At 33.8% G+C, this 18700-nt stretch overlaps 4 non-coding genes and 2 pseudogenes across 4 annotated transcripts; all 6 read left to right on the top strand.

The window, feature by feature from the left end:
• Positions 1-259: 259 nt before the first annotated feature.
• Positions 260-3671, top strand: LOC120163949 (annotated as a pseudogene).
• A 2145-nt stretch (positions 3672-5816) lies between these two features.
• On the top strand, positions 5817-5978 carry LOC120163968. Its single transcript, XR_005519694.1, has one exon. It is a non-coding gene; the product is annotated as a U1 spliceosomal RNA (small nuclear RNA).
• Positions 5979-7581: 1603 nt separating this feature from the next.
• Positions 7582-7743, top strand: LOC120163971. The gene has a single exon (XR_005519697.1). It is a non-coding gene; the product is annotated as a U1 spliceosomal RNA (small nuclear RNA).
• Positions 7744-9874: 2131 nt separating this feature from the next.
• LOC120163972 lies at positions 9875-10035 on the top strand. The gene has a single exon (XR_005519698.1). It is a non-coding gene; the product is annotated as a U1 spliceosomal RNA (small nuclear RNA).
• Positions 10036-10828: 793 nt separating this feature from the next.
• LOC120163974 lies at positions 10829-10990 on the top strand. Its single transcript, XR_005519699.1, has one exon. It is a non-coding gene; the product is annotated as a U1 spliceosomal RNA (small nuclear RNA).
• Positions 10991-12125: 1135 nt separating this feature from the next.
• Positions 12126-12259, top strand: LOC120163973 (annotated as a pseudogene).
• Positions 12260-18700: the final 6441 nt, after the last annotated feature.

Here is an 18700-nt window from a genome sequence, read left to right as displayed (position 1 = left end):
ATACTATATTGGTTTTATGATTTCAGATTTAGTGATATATTTATTTCGGCATTTCAAATTTGCTTGAAACTATCTGGATAACCATTTCTGTGTCGAGTTTGATGAAGTGAGGAATGTTTAACTGCATCAAGTTGTAGGGTTTCTGTCTATGTTGGTCACTTGTCGTTTAGTCCTTAGTTTCTTAACAACTAAATTCCTAGTTGGGAGTCATTCAACTTAATGAAGCTCTTTGCTAAATACGTTATGTTTCTTGTTGCAGGTACAAGTGGGAAATTCTCCTACATATAAGATAGAAAGGAAACTGGGTAAGGGTGGTTTTGGCCAAGTTTATGTTGGCCGACGGGTAAGCGGCGGTAGTGATGGAATTGGACCAGATGCAATTGAGGTATGTCTTAGAATTCAGCCTCTGTTTAAGAACTTTCCAGGTTAACCCATTGGGGTTTAATGTTACGAGATTTTTCATCACAGGTAGCCTTGAAGTTAGAGCACCGAAACAGTAAAGGTTGCAATTATGGTCCACCGTATGAGTGGCAAGTGTACAGGTATGACATTTTTGTCAAAAAATTGTGTCAAGCTTTGGAATTTACATATTTTATTGCAGTTCATAAATTCTGACTTTTTCCTTTAACTTTTGATCTCCACAAAAAAGTTCCCTAAATGGATGCTATGGGATTCCTGGGGTGCACTACAAGGGTCGCCAGGGAGACTTCTATATTCTGGTGATTTTTTGTTTCTAGCTCGTTAGTATCTTGACTCCCAATTAGTTAATATATTGTAAAGAAATTTAATGAATATTTCAGGTAATGGATATGCTTGGTCAAAGTCTCTGGGACGTTTGGAATTCTCTAGGACAATCGTAAGAAACAGAATCTTCCTCTTTTCTCTGTTGTACTTACCCATACATGTCTACATGAGTACATGTATCTACCATAGTCTTACAGCTTTGCAACATGTATTGTGAGGATGTCGCCAAATATGGTTGCCTGCATCGCAATGGAGGCAATATATTCTCGAAAAGCTTCATTTAAAGGGGTAGGTCATCTTGTAACTTTCTGTAGTTCATTAAATTTGCCCTTCAGTTTTGCATAGTTGCAACTGGTTGTAACTGTCTATTGTCTGCTTGAAGAAAGGTTTGTGCACGGAGATGTGAAGCCTGAGAACTTTTTACTGGGTCAGCCTGGATCAGCCGATGAGAAGAAGCTATATCTTATTGATCTTGGTTTAGGTATCTTTGCCTCAGTCCTCTCTTCCCTGTAACTGTATATTCTTTCTTACCTGTCAACCTGAGCACATTATATTTCACTACTAGTGTATAGTTGTATATTCTCTTTGATGTCAGATCTCAGTGAGATTTTATTTTGTCGTGTCTTACTGAATGTAATAAATGCTATTAATGATTCGGTACTGATTGCTGCTTGACTCACATGTTCTGAATCAGCCTCTAGTTGGAAAGATTCACACTCTGATAAACATGTTGATTATGATCAGAGGCCTGATGTATTCAGGTGTGTAAACTTGGTTTTTAAATGTCACTAATTACCGCTTATGCTTTGTGTTAACATCTTTGAATATTTGTTCTATCAGGGGAACAGTTAGGTATGCTAGTGTGCATGCTCATTTAGGACGGACCGGAAGTCGAAGGGATGACCTTGAGTCCTTGGCATACACATTGATATTTCTGATAAAGGGCGGTTACCGTGGCAGGGTTATCAGGTTCTTATTGTCATTTTAATTAATGATGTACATAATCTGATTTTATTTCCTTCCTGAATTATTCTTCTTTTTCTGGAACCACGTAGGGGGATAACAGAGTTTTATGGTTTGCAAGAAAAAGATGGGCACATCTCCGGAGTTGATGTGTGCTTTTGTCCAGCCCCATTTAAGCAGTTTCTTGAAGCTGTTATAAATTTAAAGTTCGATGAGGAGCCCAGTTATGCCAAGCTCATATCCTTCTTTGAAAGCCTAATTGAACCATGCATAGCACTGAGACCCATTAGAATTGATGGAGCCCTTAAGGTAGATGTTTGTTTGTTGTTTTTTCCTTCAATTAAATTGGATTGTATAGATGATCAAATAAACAATCTTATTCTGTTCCTTTTGTATAAATAGGTTGGGCAAAAGCGGGAAGGGTTATTAACTTGGAAGAGGATGAGCAACCTAAGAAAAAAGTACGACTCGGGTCCTGCTACTCAGTGGATTCTGTTTACAATGCACGACGTCCTATGAAGCAGAGGTAAAGTTGCGTTTCTTGTTAAATGTAATATTCATTTCTACAATATCCCCTCTCCATGTTTGTGGGTTATATTTAGTGGTATGCACGGTTTGCATTTGCTGTAAGTTATTCGGGTATTGAGTTAATCTCAGCATTTTTAATGTTTTCATCTTCGCAATAATGTCGTAGCATATTTGGAGAATACTTTATTGTTTGCAAAGTTAAAAGTGAATGATAAAAGATACTTTTATCATAGTGACTGTTGTTAAAAGTTGAATGTGGTCCATTCAAACTGGATTGCCTCTTTTATGTTTTTATGGTGCATGCTTATTTGTGTGAAAAACAAGAGATGTTCAGCCACAAGGTTTGAAATTTGTTTACATAAAGTTTGTTCATCTTCATTCTGAAACTGTTTATCAATCTTGTAGATATCACTACAATGTAGCAGATTCGAGGTTGCGTCAGCACGTGGAGAAGGGAAACGAAGATGGATTGTTTATTAGTTGTGTGGCTTCAGCAGCCAATCTCTGGGCCCTGATCATGGATGCGGGAACAGGTTTCTCTTCCCAGGTTTATGAATTGTCAACAGTCTTTCTGCACAAGGTTATCATTCCAAAACAATAATTCCTCTCGTTTTACCTGTCGGTTTACATGTGTTTCGACTGACTTTAATATCAATTTGAATTTCATCAGGATTGGATTATGGAGCAGTGGGAAAAGAACTACTATATTACTTCATAGCTGGAGCAAATAATGGGAGTTCCTTGGTTGTTATGTCGAAAGGTTGGTAATTTCCTAATATATATATACCTATGCCATCGAGTTTTCTGAGAACATAGTTGCATGATTAAATTCATATATTATAATATTACAATTAACTTGGAGGTTCAAGACACTTGCAAATTAGGTGCATATCCCTGGACCTGTTGCCAAGATGCTGCAGGCATGTACATCTATAGCATCATGAGATTAATCGTAGTCATTCAAGGACAGATATGATAGGTTTGCATGCCCGTCTACAGATTTGCATCGTTAAGAACTTGTGTGGAGAAAAGAAAGTGTTGAATTAAGGCTTGTTTTCTTTAATTAAACCTTTAGCAGAGCGTCAAGTTTGCGACCTTCATTCCTCAGTTTCTATCTACAAGTTTGCGACCTTCATTCCTCAGTTTCTATCTACAGAATATAAATTATACTGATCACCTAATTACGGAGCCGTTGTCAAAATGTCTTTATAGGAACTCCTTACACTCAACAGTCGTACAAAGTAAGTGAATCTTTTCCCTTCAAATGGATAAATAAGAAGTGGAAAGAAGGCTTTCATGTAACATCGATGACAACTTCCGGGAATCGGTGGGGTGTGGTTATGTCGAAAATGCTGGATTCTCTGATCAGGTATTCCTTCCATTTGCTCTTCACTTACGTTTTCTGTTTTTCTATTGCTCTCCGTTTACAAGAGTAGCTAGCTGTTTATAACTTCATTTTATGTTTGTCAATGATCCAGGTGGAACTCGACTTTCTGTATCCAAGCGAAGGAATACATCGGCGTTGGGAGAGTGGTTACCGGATAACATCAATGGCTGCAACCGTAGACCAAGCTGCCTTCATACCAAGTGTTCCAAAACGAAAAACGATGGATGAAACCCAGGAAACTCTTCGCACATCGACCTTTCCTAGCACCCATGTTAAGGTGTGTATAAGCTGATTTTTGTCCCCTTGATCTTTTTTTAAAACCTGTGCCATGCTGGTTAGTTTTTTCTAGCATTAGCAATGAGTGCTAACCACCAAGTGCAGCTCTGTCTATTTCTTTATTATAGAAGTTCGACCTCTTGATTCGAGGAGTTTATATTTTTTAATACCCGGTGATTGCTTGTTGCAGGAAAAATGGGCAAAAAATCTCTACATTGCATCGATCTGTTACGGGCGGACGGTCTGCTAATTCTGGAGTGTACATTGTGACGGTCTGAGATGAACAGAGAATGCTCAAAATCTGAAGCTGTTGAGGTACTTTGGTATTCACTATTGGTGGGGTTTGTTCTTTCTACTATAAAATCTTCTCAGATGTGAATGTAAAGGTTGGGAGGGGGAAAGAGAAGGAAATTAATACAATTTGAGAACCTCAGAAAGTTATGGCAGCTGTTTGTTGAATCATATGATGCCTGAATTCATAATTATTTATCCTTTGCCAAATTTATTTCAAAAGTACAAAAAAATCTACAAATAATACATCTCAAAAGTCACGTCATTATTTATAGACACACATCGTACTTTCCGAAATCTTGGAACTATTATTTTATCAGATAACGAGCTCTCAGGTTCTTTGCCACCTCAGTTGTTTCAATATCGAAATCTATCGATCCTTTGCGTTGTCGAGAAACAACTTTTCTGGGGAATTGCCAGAAATCAATACTAGTTCAATAATGATACTCATGCTCCCAGGAAACAATTTTTCAGGGCCGGTGCCAAAATCCATCTCAAACATGTACAGCTTGTTGCTGCTGCACTTGTCAAACAATAGCTTCTCAGGCAGTGAATTTCCAGCATTTGTATCAAAAATCTTAATTACTTTTGTTGATATTTCTTCCAATAATTTCTCCGGTAAAGTTCCTGCGGATTTTGATTCTTCACCTCGATGCTTTCCGTCCATTGCAAATAGCAATTTGTGAATTCTTGAACACCTTTATCTTCATGACAACAATATCAGTGGTGAATTCCCAGATTTCTTCTCTCAATTGTCCTCTTTTCAAGTACTTGATCTTAGGAACAATTCCATTGATGGATCAATATTCATTGATCTGTGCGTCTTAGCAGTCTCCGAATCCTAGCCCTCCAACAAATTGCAACAACCTCGAGGGTGAAATTCCTCAAAGCTTGTATAATCTTACAGGGATGCTCGAAACATCAAATTCCCTTAACGCTTTATGAAATCTCAATGTTGAAAAGGGATTAATCTTATCTGAGCTGAGAAAGAAAAAAAGCTTCTTGAAACTCTTACAGATAATTCCTGGGAAATTTAGATTGGTGATTATGCCTTATCAACATTCTCAAATCATCCAAGTTATTGCCATGGCCAATGAACTGTCTCACTGCAAAAGCAAGTAATTTGGATGAACGTTTATAGCAAAAACAAATTGCCCAAATTCTGAAAATTTTCTAATCATCCATGTTGAAGCCAAGTTATGCTTGGTTGTTTCCCTGCAAGTTGGATTGGGTCACTGAAAAAGCAAGAGAATATTGAAAACAATATGTATGAAATGGATCCATTCTTGGCATCCATGGAAGATACTAACATTTTAGCATAGATCCGTTCTTGGCAGCCACGAGGAAAGCTTTTGAAGACTCCTTGTTCATGACCATTCGAAACCGAGTCCATGTATGATTTAAAGCCATTTTCAATCAGTTAGATAAAGAAACAAGGAAGGAGATTATAATCTATTTAGAGTTTTGCATATTCTTTGTAAATCCGCCGCGGCTTCAGTCAGTCTCAACAGGGATAAGTTCATATGCAGGACTATTTATGATAAAGCATTAATCCCACATTAATCAAGAAAGAGAAGGGAGCACGAGCGGGGCTTGATAAATAAGAGGCAACTAACTTTGTTGCATCATACTTACCTGGATGGGGTCAATGGGCGATCAATGAGGTCCATGGCCTAGGTTAGTGACCTCCATTGCACTTAGGAGGGGTGCTCGCCTAAGGTCTCCCCAAAGTGGGAGAACCTACTTCATAATTTGTGGCAGTGGGGGCCTGCGTTCGCGCGGCCCCCTCCCAATTTTTTAGTTAAACTGTTTAGGTTGTCTAGTTAATAATAGGATAATTGTTGGAATTTTGTACAATGGTTTCTGCTCATATATCTGGCTGAAACATGGTTTAGGTCTGAATTATTTACAAATGTGATATGGTTTCTGTCATAAATTCCTTTTATGTTTATGTCAATGATACATCAACGCCAGGGTCATCATTCTTGTCTATAGAATCATATTTGTCTATGGTGATGATCGACTCAAAGTCTCAACATTCTCAACCCATCCAAGTTCAACCACGCGATGCTTGGCTGTTTCCATGGACATTGAACTAACTCACTGCAAAAAGAAAGAGGGGATTGAAGCAATTTGAATAAGTGCTTAACGCCGAAGAAAGTCGCCCAAAGTCTCAAACATTATCTAACCATCATTGTTCAAGCCTAACCGTGCTTAGTTGTTGCCAAGACAATGAATTGGTTCACTGCAAAAACAAAGAGAGAATTGAAACTATATGGATGATGTTTAAAGATGGAAAATTGCTCGGAGTCTTAACCATCCATGTTCAAGCCAAGCTATGCTTGATTGTTGCTATGGTCATAGAATTGCCTCACTGCAAAAGCAAGATTGTATTGGAAACAACATGGATGAACTGGAATGCAATGGATCCTTCTTGGTAGCCATGGGATATTAACTTTCCAGCATAGATGTTAAAAGATGGGCACACTTCCCCCCCCCCCCCCAAGCACAAATTGAGGAAAGCTTTTGCAAACTCTGACATTCTACTTGGTTTATAACCATTCGAAAGAGAGTCCACATCTGCAATTTTAATCCAATTTTAATCAGTGGGATAAAAGAAAGAAGGAATAAGAAAATATAATCTCTTTGGAGCTTAATCTGTTATTTGTAATCTTCATTTACAGCCTCTCTGTTCACCAGGGACGTTTTCTTTGGTTAGTTTAAATGGATTTGTGTAAGATCTGTGCCTGAACACTTGTTTATTGAACCTGCCATCAGTTCCTTAGAATCTTGTATTGACTGAATCATATACACTAGCATATAATAGTCTCTTAAACCATATATATGCATATATGACTAATAAACATTGTAAATGTTACAACAGTTTTCCTTCCGATAGAACTGCACTTTCAACTGGTTCCTCAGTGCAATGATGAAGATGAAAAGCAGCCTACTTCGGCGACATCTTTTGCAGTGAACTTCATCTTCTCCTCCATTTCTTTCTCAACTTACAACACAAAATATTAAGCTTTTCAACATAATCTTTGAAGAAAAAATGTTGAAAAGGGCTTAATCTTATCTGAGCAGAGAAACAATAAAAGCTTCTTGAAACTCTCACGGATAACTCCTGGGATTTTCAGGTTGGTGATTGTGTCTCACATATAAAACCCTCACCAAGTCCATGTCTGATTTACATCCATTTTTGATCAATGAGATAAAGAAGCAAGGAAACAGATTCTGATTTATTTAGGAGTTTCATATATTCTCTGTAAACCTGTCTAGGAGTTTCATTCAGCCTCCTCATGATGAAACACTAATCCCATATCTAACAAGAAAGAGGAAGAACCACAAGCTCGGCCTTATAAATAAGATGCACCTAGCTACATTGCAACATACTTACCTGGACGGGGTCAATGGTTGATCAACAAGGTCCATGGCCTAGGCTAGTGACTTTCATTGCACTTGGGAGGGGCGCTTGCCTAAGGTCTCCCTATAGTGGGAGAGCCTACGTCATAATTTGTGGTAGCGGTGGCCTGCGTTCGCGCGGCCCCTGTCTAAGTTTAGTTTCAATTGTTACTTTACTACTGGTCTATCATTCTGCTTTGCAACTGACTTTTGGGTTAATAGGCTGATTAGCAGCTCTGATTAGCATAAATCTCATGTTCTCATTATGATCAAAATGACCCATTTGGTTTCAAACATCAAACTTATTTTCAGCAACGAAACTGTAAAACAAAGGGTGAAACCTGTTGATGATTCTGCCAAGTGCCGGTCGGGATGAGTATGTAGCAGTCTTCAACCAGAATCAACTCGGGGTCTAAAGAATCCCCGCCATGGAATCCATTAATACCCTTGTTTTCTTTTACATGGTTGAGTAGACCGAGAATATGGATTATTTTCTGTTCTTTATGGCTCATGTTACCTCACTTATAGCAACAATCTTCCCACCCTTTTCATGGATGAGTCTAGCAGCTCATGAACCAACGTTTCCGAAATCTTGAAATGGAATTTCTGATACTTTTTAAGGAATCATCATCACTCTATGACTATAAATTATTCCTTCCTACTGGAAATATGCATTTTCTATTCACTTTCCCATCAATATTTTGCATTAAACAAAGACTCATCCTTTGACTACCATGTCTGAACCAGAAATCAATCAGAAGCAGATTTAGGTGAAGAAAACATCAAAAAGCTAAAAAGATGGAAAATTTAAGCATTCTTTCTAAATCATACTTGTAGTTTTTGTTCAAAGTCTCAGCTTCATTTGTTCCTTTCCAATGCCTTCATGATCAACGAGAAGCTCTCGTGGAGTTCAAGGATATACTAGTTCGCAGCTCAATGAGAGACACAACTCCCACAGATTTGTTTCTTGGTGGCTTAGAGACATGGAATTCCAGTTCAAAACGTTGTCAGTGGGCTCTGGTGGAATGTAGTTCCAGTTCATCTTCACAAAAGTGATTGGTCTGAATCTATCCAGTGTTTTTCCCACACCAACAAAGACCAACTGTTTTGACATTGATTTTCGGATTAAGATCTTGATGTCGCTGGACATTTCCTACAATTCCATACAAGGTGAACTTTCAGGGATTGGACTGGGAAATTTGAGTGAACTGGTGCATCTTGATATCAGTGGTAATATGATTGATGGGGGATTACCTAATGATGTGTTGGTCTTACAAGTTTGAAGCCGTTGAGCTTCAATATTGCAGCTAACAAAGCTTGGAGTTTTAATCCCGCAGAACAAAGAAATTTCCATGGAGATTCCAGTTGACATTGGGAACTTGGTGAATATAACAACATTAGACTTGAGCATGAATTGTTCGAGTGGGCGAAATCCCATCGTCGATATGCTGTCTGGTGAGATACCAAAATTGCTATTTGGCCTCAAGGAGTTGAAGAAGTTGCACCTTGAAGGAAACAGATTAGCATTGGAACAACAATCTCACAATCGAACCGAAGTGTAAGTTATCTTCGTTATCATTGAGATCTTGCATTGTTAGAGGAGAGATTCCAAGCTGGATCTTCAATCAATCTTATTTCCTGGGACTTGAGTGAGAATGATCTCAAAGGAGATTTCTCACAGTGGTTAGCAGTTGAAAGAAATCATGGAATTATTATTCTATCAGATAACAAGCTCTCAGGTTCTTTTCCACCTCAGTTGTTTCAATATCGAAATTTATCTGTCCTTTGTGTTGTCGAGAAACAACTTTTCTGGGGAATTGCCAGAAATCAATACTACTTCAATAATGATACTCATGCTCGCATGAAACAAATTTTCAAGGCCAGTGCCAAAATCCATCTCAAATATATAAATACTACTGCTGCTGCACTTGTCAAACGATAACTTCTCAGGAAGTGAATTTCTAGCATTTGGATCATACAATAATTGCTTTTGTTGATATTCCAATAGTTTCTCCGGTAAAATTCCTGTATATTTTGGATTCTTTTACCTCGATGCTTTCGTTATGTCAAAGCGGCTTTTCCAGTCCATTGCCTGAAAAGAAAAAAGGAAAGAGATTCTAATCTATTTAGAGTTTTATATATTCTTTGTGAATTCGTGTGGCTTCATTCAGTCTCACCGATCAGCAGGAAAAATTCATATACAGAACTATTTATGATCAAGCAAGAGAAGGGAGCACAAGCGGGGCTTAATAAATAAAAGGCAACTAGCTTCGATACAACATACTTACTGGACGGGGTCAATGGACGATCAACAATGTCCATGGCCTAGGTTAGTGACCTCCATTGCACTTAGGAGGGGTGCTTGTCTAAGGTCTCCCCAAAGTGGAAGAGCCTACGACATAATTTGTGGTACTGAGGGTCTGCGTTTGATCGGCTCCTTCCAATATTTTAGTTAAATTTTTTAGTTTATCTCGTTTTAATAGGATTAAGGTTAGAATTATCTACAATTGTCTATGCTCAAATACCTGTCTGAAATAGGATTTAAGATTTGAATTATTTACAAATATCATATTAATAGTTTACGCGCCATGAGTTCTGATCTTACACCTGTTCTCGAAACTGAAATAGAGTTTAGGGTTTTGAATTTTTTTTGCAAACGTTACATCTCATAAGCTTCTGTGACATGATTTTTGATCACATACATGATTGGAATAAGGTTTAGAGATTTGAATTATCTACAAATAATACATCTCGAAAGTTTATGTGACATGGTTTCTGATCATATAACTGTCCTAGAAACTGGAATAGAGTTCCATTGACTCCAATTTTACTGCAATTCAATTTACGCATGACGTATTTCATCTACACAAATAAAAATCCAATAAAGAAGATGAAAAAATAGTTTACTTTAGTGGCATCTTTGACAATGAAAGTCTAATATGATCATTCAAAAGAGAATTGATGTCTGATATCTAACTTGGTTCATATGACAGCAATCGTCATTGCAAGAGAGTCCATGTCAATTTACAATCATTTTTTATCAATGAACTAAAGAAGAAAGGAAAAATATTCTAATATGTTTAGGACTTTCATATATTCTTTGTAAATTTATTTAGGAGTTTCATATATAGTGTCACTGGAGAAGTGGAGAATCATGATGAAGCACTAATCTCATATCGAGTAAAAACCATAAGCTCGAGCTAATAAATGAGAGACACCTAGTCATATTGCAACATATTTACCTGAATGGGGTCATGATCAATAAGGTCTATGGTCTATGGTCTAGGTTAGTGACCTTTATTGCACTTAATTGGGGTGCTCGCCTAAGGTCTCCCCAAAGTGGGAGGGCCTATGTCATAATATGTGGCAGTGGCGGCTTGCGTATGCATTTCCTAGGAACAAAATCAGAGTAAAATGTATATGTTTCGGACAGAATAAAGTCTATGTTATCCAAATTGTTCATTTGTATTACTTTGTTATTCAAGCATGTTGCAGAAGACTGAAGAGAGCGAAACGAAAACTACCTCAGGGGTGATATTTGATTACTCCATTCATGGGTCATGTTGCATTGTCATGCTGAACCCTGAACCCAACAAAAATTGTCAAATTACTCAGTTTGGTGAATTCCACCTATAAAATATGATCGAAATCAAGAGTATCTGCAGATTAGAGTAGAGGAAATCCATCAAAGACCGGCATTACTGGATAAATGAGTAGTTGATTTCCAAGAGGAATGTCTAAACAATCTTTAAGAAAATGAGATAAAAACAGAGAAAATTGACCACATTAATTTCCCTGAAAGGGATGATTAATCTCTTTTCAAGCAAACCAAGAAGCCTGGCTGCTTCCTGTTCAGTTTATATCAGAAGTTCAATAACATCAATATAGTCCCTTTTGTTCATGTCATCAGGCATTAAGCTCTGAATAGCTTAGTACTGACTCATAGCACAATCATGGGAGGATTAGTAAGCAAGATAAGATTAAGAACCAATTAAGCAAATATAAAGATTTAATAAATTGTTCTTGTAACTTTGCTGCAATTTGAGCCACACATCCATCCACAATTTTGTTTAGATTACTAATGATGTTTTACCAATCAACTGTTGATGTCAAACCAAACAAGATTCTCTATGTTAGCAAATGGTTTCTTAAATTAAACCTAATAAAAATCCATTAAAGATAAAAAATAGCTTACTTCCGTGGCATCTTTTGGCAATGAAATTCTAATCTGATCATTCCAAATAGAGTCGATGTCTGATATCTAACTTAGTTCATATGATCATTCAAAAGAGAGTCCATGTCGATATACAACCATTTTTTTATCAACGAGATAAAGACGCAAGGAAACAGATTCTAATATGTTTAAGAGTTTCATATATTCTTTGTAGATCAGCTTAGCAGCTTCATTCAGCCTCACCATTCACCAGGGAAATGGAGAATCATGATGAAGCACTAATCTCATATCAAGTAAGAAAGAGGTATAACCACAAGCTGGGACTAATAAATAAAAGACGCATAGTTACATTGCAACATACTTACCTAGACGGGGTCAATGGGCGACCAACAAGGTCCATGGCCTAGGTTAGTGACCTCCATTGCATTTAGGAGGGGTGCTGGCCTAAGGTCTCCCCAAAGTGGGAGAGCCTACGTCATAATTTGCGTTCCAAATTTAGTTTAAATTGTCTAAAATTATACTTTTTTGAATGTTCTGCAATAGGAATCATTTGAGAATGGCCAGTAACGTGAACACAAGAGGTTTGAGAGTATTGAACGGAGACCAATATCTTCAGATTCAACACAAATGCTAAGCATGCATGTTCTTAGTTCAACATAAGGAAAACCGTCAAAAACAGAAACAATTTACAGAAGATGGAAAGAGGAAAAGGTTTTAACAAATGTAGGCTAAGCTAAAAACTTCCCAAGAGAATCAATCAACAAATTGACAATCTCATTCAAGTTTGTTTAATCCAGTGGGCAAATGGGTTGTTAAAACGGTCTAACAACTTGTCAACAAACTGGTCTACCCAACAACAAATTCAGTTATCTCATGTTATAGAATAATTTGGTATCACAAGACATAGGATTGCCAATTGGCCAGATAGCTAGATGGAAAAATGATGAAGAAACTGTTTTCTTATCAATAGCATCGTTTAATGATAAAAGAGATTGTTGTTCTCCTCTAATAAATCTGCGAGGTTTGTACGTTGTTAATTGGTTAATAAAATTCTGAATATATATTACCTTATAATCACACCATACTATTTAAAAAAACGATAAGTATGATGTGAACACATCAAGTGACCTAAGTGGTAAGAGGGAATTAGATTGACGTAATGATATGATTGATATATTATATACACTTTAAGTAGTATTATTATGTTATATGAAAAATGAGTAAATATATTTATTCAGTTGATCGAGCTGCTGATCTTTATTTCTGTGTATTCTTTTAGGTCATGGATTTTAGATTTACTAGGAGTACTTTTTTCTTTCTCTTAGAGTTCTTCATTCCCTCTCCTCTACGTAAGATTAAGATTAGAATTAGAATTTGTTGAAAAAAATATAAAAAACAAATTAAATATTAATCATGTCACATAATTTTTTATAAGTAAAATAAAATATAAAAATAAATATATAATTTATATGAAATATAAATATTAATCATGAAATTCAAACCCAAAAAATAGATGTAAAAGAAGCCAAGAGATATCTGGAGCGAAAGGGAGGGGGGGAAGGAAGAATGATGTGGTGAAATTTGGTCCATTCACAAAGAAAAACAAAGAGATCAGAAGAGTTGAATGATGGCAACTTGGACAAGTAAGAGTGTTTAAAAATCAATTTATTTTTAGGTTAAATTACATATTTAGTATCTCAACTATTACTTTTTCTGTTCTGGTCACTATTATTTTTTAACTCAAAATCACCATATTTATTACGTTTTAGTTTCATTTTTGTCATCTACCGTTAAAAAAATTAATAATGATATTGTATGTCATCATAAGATAATACAACATCATCATTGATTTTTTAAAAAATATGTCACGTTAACATATATGTTGATTTTTTAACGACGGGTGATAAAAATGAAACTAAAACATAATATTCAAATATAATTTTGAAATAAAAAGTAGTCAGATAACTAAAACAGAACATAAGTGGTAGTTTCAATACTAAAGTGAATTTACCCTTAATTTTAATAGTACTTTATTTCATTTTCCTCGCATCTCCATTGTCTTTATCCATACATGCCTAGGAGAAAGAAGCTAATCCACAAAAATCCAATAATAGTTCCTAGTTTTTGACCCAACACCAATGCTTCCAAGAACCAATTGTGTAACTATTGGGTTTTTTATTTATCTCATCAGCAAGTAAATATTTATTTTGGGATCTATAATTTTTTCTACAGTGAGAAGAATTTGTCACGTTGAGGTGAAGAGTTTCAATAAAAAAATATTTTTTATTTTAATTTTAACCTCAATGTGATAGATTTTAATAAAAAAATTATATTTTATTCGAACTCTTCACCTTGATATAATGAGTTTCAATAATACTATAAAAATATCATATATCCTAAAATAAATTTTGATTTGTCTCAATAAACTAAATAAAAAATTCGTTATCTTTATTGGCTAAATCAGCCAAACTACTGCCTAATTATAATAACTAAATAATATTTTTTTAGGGTAAAGTATAGTAATGGTCACTGAATATTTCTGAAGCTTGCATTTAGGTCCCCCAACTTTTAAAACTTGCAATATAGTCCCCAACATTTATTCCGTTTACAATATGGTCCCCAACTTAAACTGCTATTAGAAAATTAGGGTAAATAATATAAACGGTCATTGAACTTTTCAGACACTTGAATTTAGGTCTCCCAACTTTTAAAACTTGCAAAACAACCATCAATTTCATTCTAAACCCCAATTTCCAAAGTAATTCAATTTCATTCTAAACTCTAAATTCCAAAATAATTCAATTAAATTTTAAACCCCAAATTCTAAAATACTTCAATTTAAGGTTTAGAATGTAATTGAATTATTTTAGAATTTAGGGTTTAGAATAAAATTAAGATGTTTTGAAATTTTGAACATGAATTTACTATTTGACAATATTTATTTCAATATAAATTTGAGGTTTATTTAACTGTTTATATCAATTTTGAATAACAATATGTATTGATTAAACATCCCGAATAGCAAAATGTAAGCACTCTATTCGGTATTTCAACTTCCCATAAAGTCTGCTCATTTCTTCAACTTTTGACTATATGAAATTCGGAACACTCATTTGGAGCATTATGATTTAAGTACCACTATGTTCTTGCATGCTATTTTTTTTATCAGATTTGAGTACCTAACCCTTCAGTGCTTTACAGTGCGATCATTTATGATTCACCTGAATTTGCTTATACAGTGATCATTTATGATTTAGTAGAATCAATGGTTTAGAATGAAATTGAATTATTTTGGAAATTGGGGTTTAGAATAAAATTGAGGACTGTTTTGCAAGTTTTAAAAGTTGGGAGACCTAAATTCAAGTGCCTGAAAAGTTCAATGACCGTTTATATAATTTACCTTAATTTTTTAACAGTAGTTTAGGTTGGGGGACCATATTGCAAACGGAATAAATGTTGGGGACTGTATTGCAGGTTTTAAAAGTTGGTGACCTAAATGCAAGCTTCAGAAATATTCAGTGACCATTACTATACTTTACCCTTTTTTTTTAATCCCAAGTCTGCTTCCCTTTGACAGTGAAGCTCATGGACAATGACAGCAGGCCAGAGATGCTTGCTGTTTTGTTTTTTCCTTGCTTCATGACTCATTTTTCCAATAATTTATGTTTTTGTATTTTCTTAAATATTTTGTTATGGTTATTATTTGGTGCAAAGCATTTTGTTTTATCATAATTGCAAGGACAATGGGGCAATACATTCAATTATATATAAAGATAAACTACGTGTTAAATTACTTATTTATTTTTAAACTATTCTTTTAAAAAATATATAATTAATATTATATTTTTATTCCATTTTCAATGTAAAATATAGAACTTATGTCTTGGTAGTTTTTTTATTCTTTTCTTAATGATGGTGTAATAGTACATTATAGTGACATATTAATATTATCGTTAATTTTTAAGAGCAGATGATCAAAACGTAATATTATATATAATTTTTAAAAAATATTAATTAATTAAAATATAATAATAATAATAAATAAATAACTAATACATAATTTACTCGGTATATAATTCACCTAAAATATTTGTGGCTCGCCACTTAATGATGTTTTCATTGTAGGTGTAGCACATTCTCTCTTCTTTTTACAATAATATTTTAACACCAAAAAATATCGGTCAAAATATACAGGAATTTTAGTACAATGTATGATAAAATGTATAAGTTTTTAATTTTGTACAACTTAATATTAAAGTTCAATTTAATTTAATATTTATAAATCATTAAATCGTTATTGCCGTGCTATTATTTTATGGGTGTCATGAAAAAAAAGAAAAAATATCTCAAAATTATATATAACTTAAATTAAAATTAAATAAAAATAGTTAACATATGTTTACATATAATATATAGAGAAATGAATTTTACACAAATTTAATGAAAAGGAAAGTGTATTTTATCATGAATCCCGTACGTTGTAAGATCGATAAGTCCATCCTAAAAGATGTGTATGTCTTGTGTTATATTTTTAAATGATATTTTTAAAATATTTTATAATTAAATAAATTTATAAAATATCAAAACTTATCATATTATTTAAAAAGGTATTCTTAAAATATTTTATAATAAAATAAATTTGTAAAATATCAATATTTATCATATTATGATTGCTTCTTATAAAATAAAAAATTGGTGTGTGACCTATCATATTTTTTTATGTTTAATCTTTAACTCTATCCTTATTTAAATGAATTGATTTATTTTACAATAAAATAATAGAAATTTACTAAATATTTTTTCTTAAATTAAAAGGACAAAAACTTTAATTAATAAATATTCAATTTAAAAAAAAAAACTTAAAATACAATTATATCAAGCAAAACCCAAAGTAACCATGTGATCAGCACAATCGAATGCACACAGAGCATTACTTGAACCACTCCCATATGAATATATTAGAACCAAAAAAACAGCAAAGCTTCATCTAAGAAAGCTCATAGAAATTTCACAAAGAAAACAGCTTTTCATGCTCTAACATACATGTCATCTTTCATTTCTTTGTACCAAAAAGCTGAACCAGTGGATAAAATAAAACATGGAGCAAAGTGTCAGAGCCATCCACTGTTTCGCTAAAAAAAATAATTAAATAAATTAACACAAATATTCAGATCAATTATGAATTGTTTAATTGAATTATAAAGTAAGTCAAACAGTGACTTAAACCAGGGTTTAATTGCAAGCACATGCCACAATAACATAACATAATTTATTATTTGATTTATTATTTTAATATTATTGCAGCCGGTAATATTAAATGTACATTTTCATAACATATTTGAATTCATGTTTAAGTGAAAATCATATATATTAAATGTCATGACCTACTATCAATTAGCATCATAATATAGTAATATAACATGATAATGTTTCTGATTATCAATGTTAAATCTTAAACATGTAAATAAAAATAAAAGTATAATTTCAAAAAAAAAAAAGGAGCATTGTTAAATTATGAGATAAGGACATGTGAGAAATAAATCTATGGAGATCGACCTAGATAGAGAAATTTGGGAGAACAAATTATTTTGAGTTAAATAAGAAAAATGGAGTATTGACAAAAAAGAAATAGAAAGCCTACCTAATTTTAATTACGTAAATTTTGACAAATATTGTTAAGCAACCAACAACATCAATGGCGATTCAAAACAACCTGTGATGATAGATGATAAAAAAATAAAAATCGACGAATTTCGATTTAATTCGATTTTATAAGATTTAATGTATGATATATTCACACCTATATACCTTATGATAATTACATATATGACTTTATATATATTAATTTAGGATTTTAGAATTTGCTTCTCCCATATAATTCAATAGCCTTCTATGCTGATTAAGTCTCTCATCCTCTTTCTCCGGACGGATTTATATGGGGAGTGGGAAAGACTCTTTTCTCTCTTAAAGTTTTTGGTTTAATAGCATTTTAGGTACTTATCAGTTTAAATTTATGAACAATTAGACTTCCTCTAAATTTGTAGGTTAAATATATAAAAAAACCTTATTATTTTGAAATTAAATACCTTGTCACTCCCAATATTTAATCCTGACTTTGTTTGTAACACCCCCAACCCGTACTCGACCCGAATACGAATCGATGTGTCACATTGACATTTCAAAACAGTTATTTGTACAAAATAGTGAAAACTTTTAAAACTTTTATTAACACACACAACTACAATTATATAAATTACAATCAATACAATCAATATTATAAAGTACATACTATTCATTTTTCTTCTGATCTGACCTTCAGTAAGGAGAAACTGATTTATCTTGCTCTTCATCGTTCCATAAGCTCAGCAAAACCTACGTGTGAAACATTCACACGCTAAGTCGTTGACTTAGTGAGACATATAAAACATATAATTTAAACTCTTACATATAACAATGCATGTACAATTAATACTATCATATCGTGCAAAACCATATATCATTTCATATAATTCAATATATTCATATACATAACTCATCCTTTCCATCTTTACCTCATTCCATTATCATTTATATCTTTTAGTCATTCTTAATTAAACAATACACACAAAACAACTTATATTCTATCATGCATGCATCATATAATCCTTGTAATCCATTCCTCATAACATGTCAAACATACACATATCATATATAATATATTTATATTATTGCTTGATTAGCCCATGTACACTGTTGAGAACTTAATGTATGTGAGTACATTGAGATTGTGCACAAATACTGTCACCACAACTCGTATAAATTCCCATTAGGGGCACTGAATATTTGTCCCGAAGGACCACTATGTCCCGAAGGACCACATATCACATATGTCCCAAAGGATCACTCCTTAAGAACCATATACATAATACAATGGACCAAATAAGTGTACCGAA

The sequence above is a fragment of the Hibiscus syriacus genome, unplaced genomic scaffold (assembly GCF_006381635.1).
Source record: "Hibiscus syriacus cultivar Baekdansim isolate YM2019G1 unplaced genomic scaffold, ASM638163v2 tig00111503_pilon, whole genome shotgun sequence".
In the NCBI taxonomy this organism is placed as follows: Eukaryota; Viridiplantae; Streptophyta; class Magnoliopsida; order Malvales; family Malvaceae; genus Hibiscus; species Hibiscus syriacus.
The sequence above is the reverse complement of the archived record's forward strand: the minus strand, read 5'-3'. Positions and strand labels throughout refer to the sequence as shown.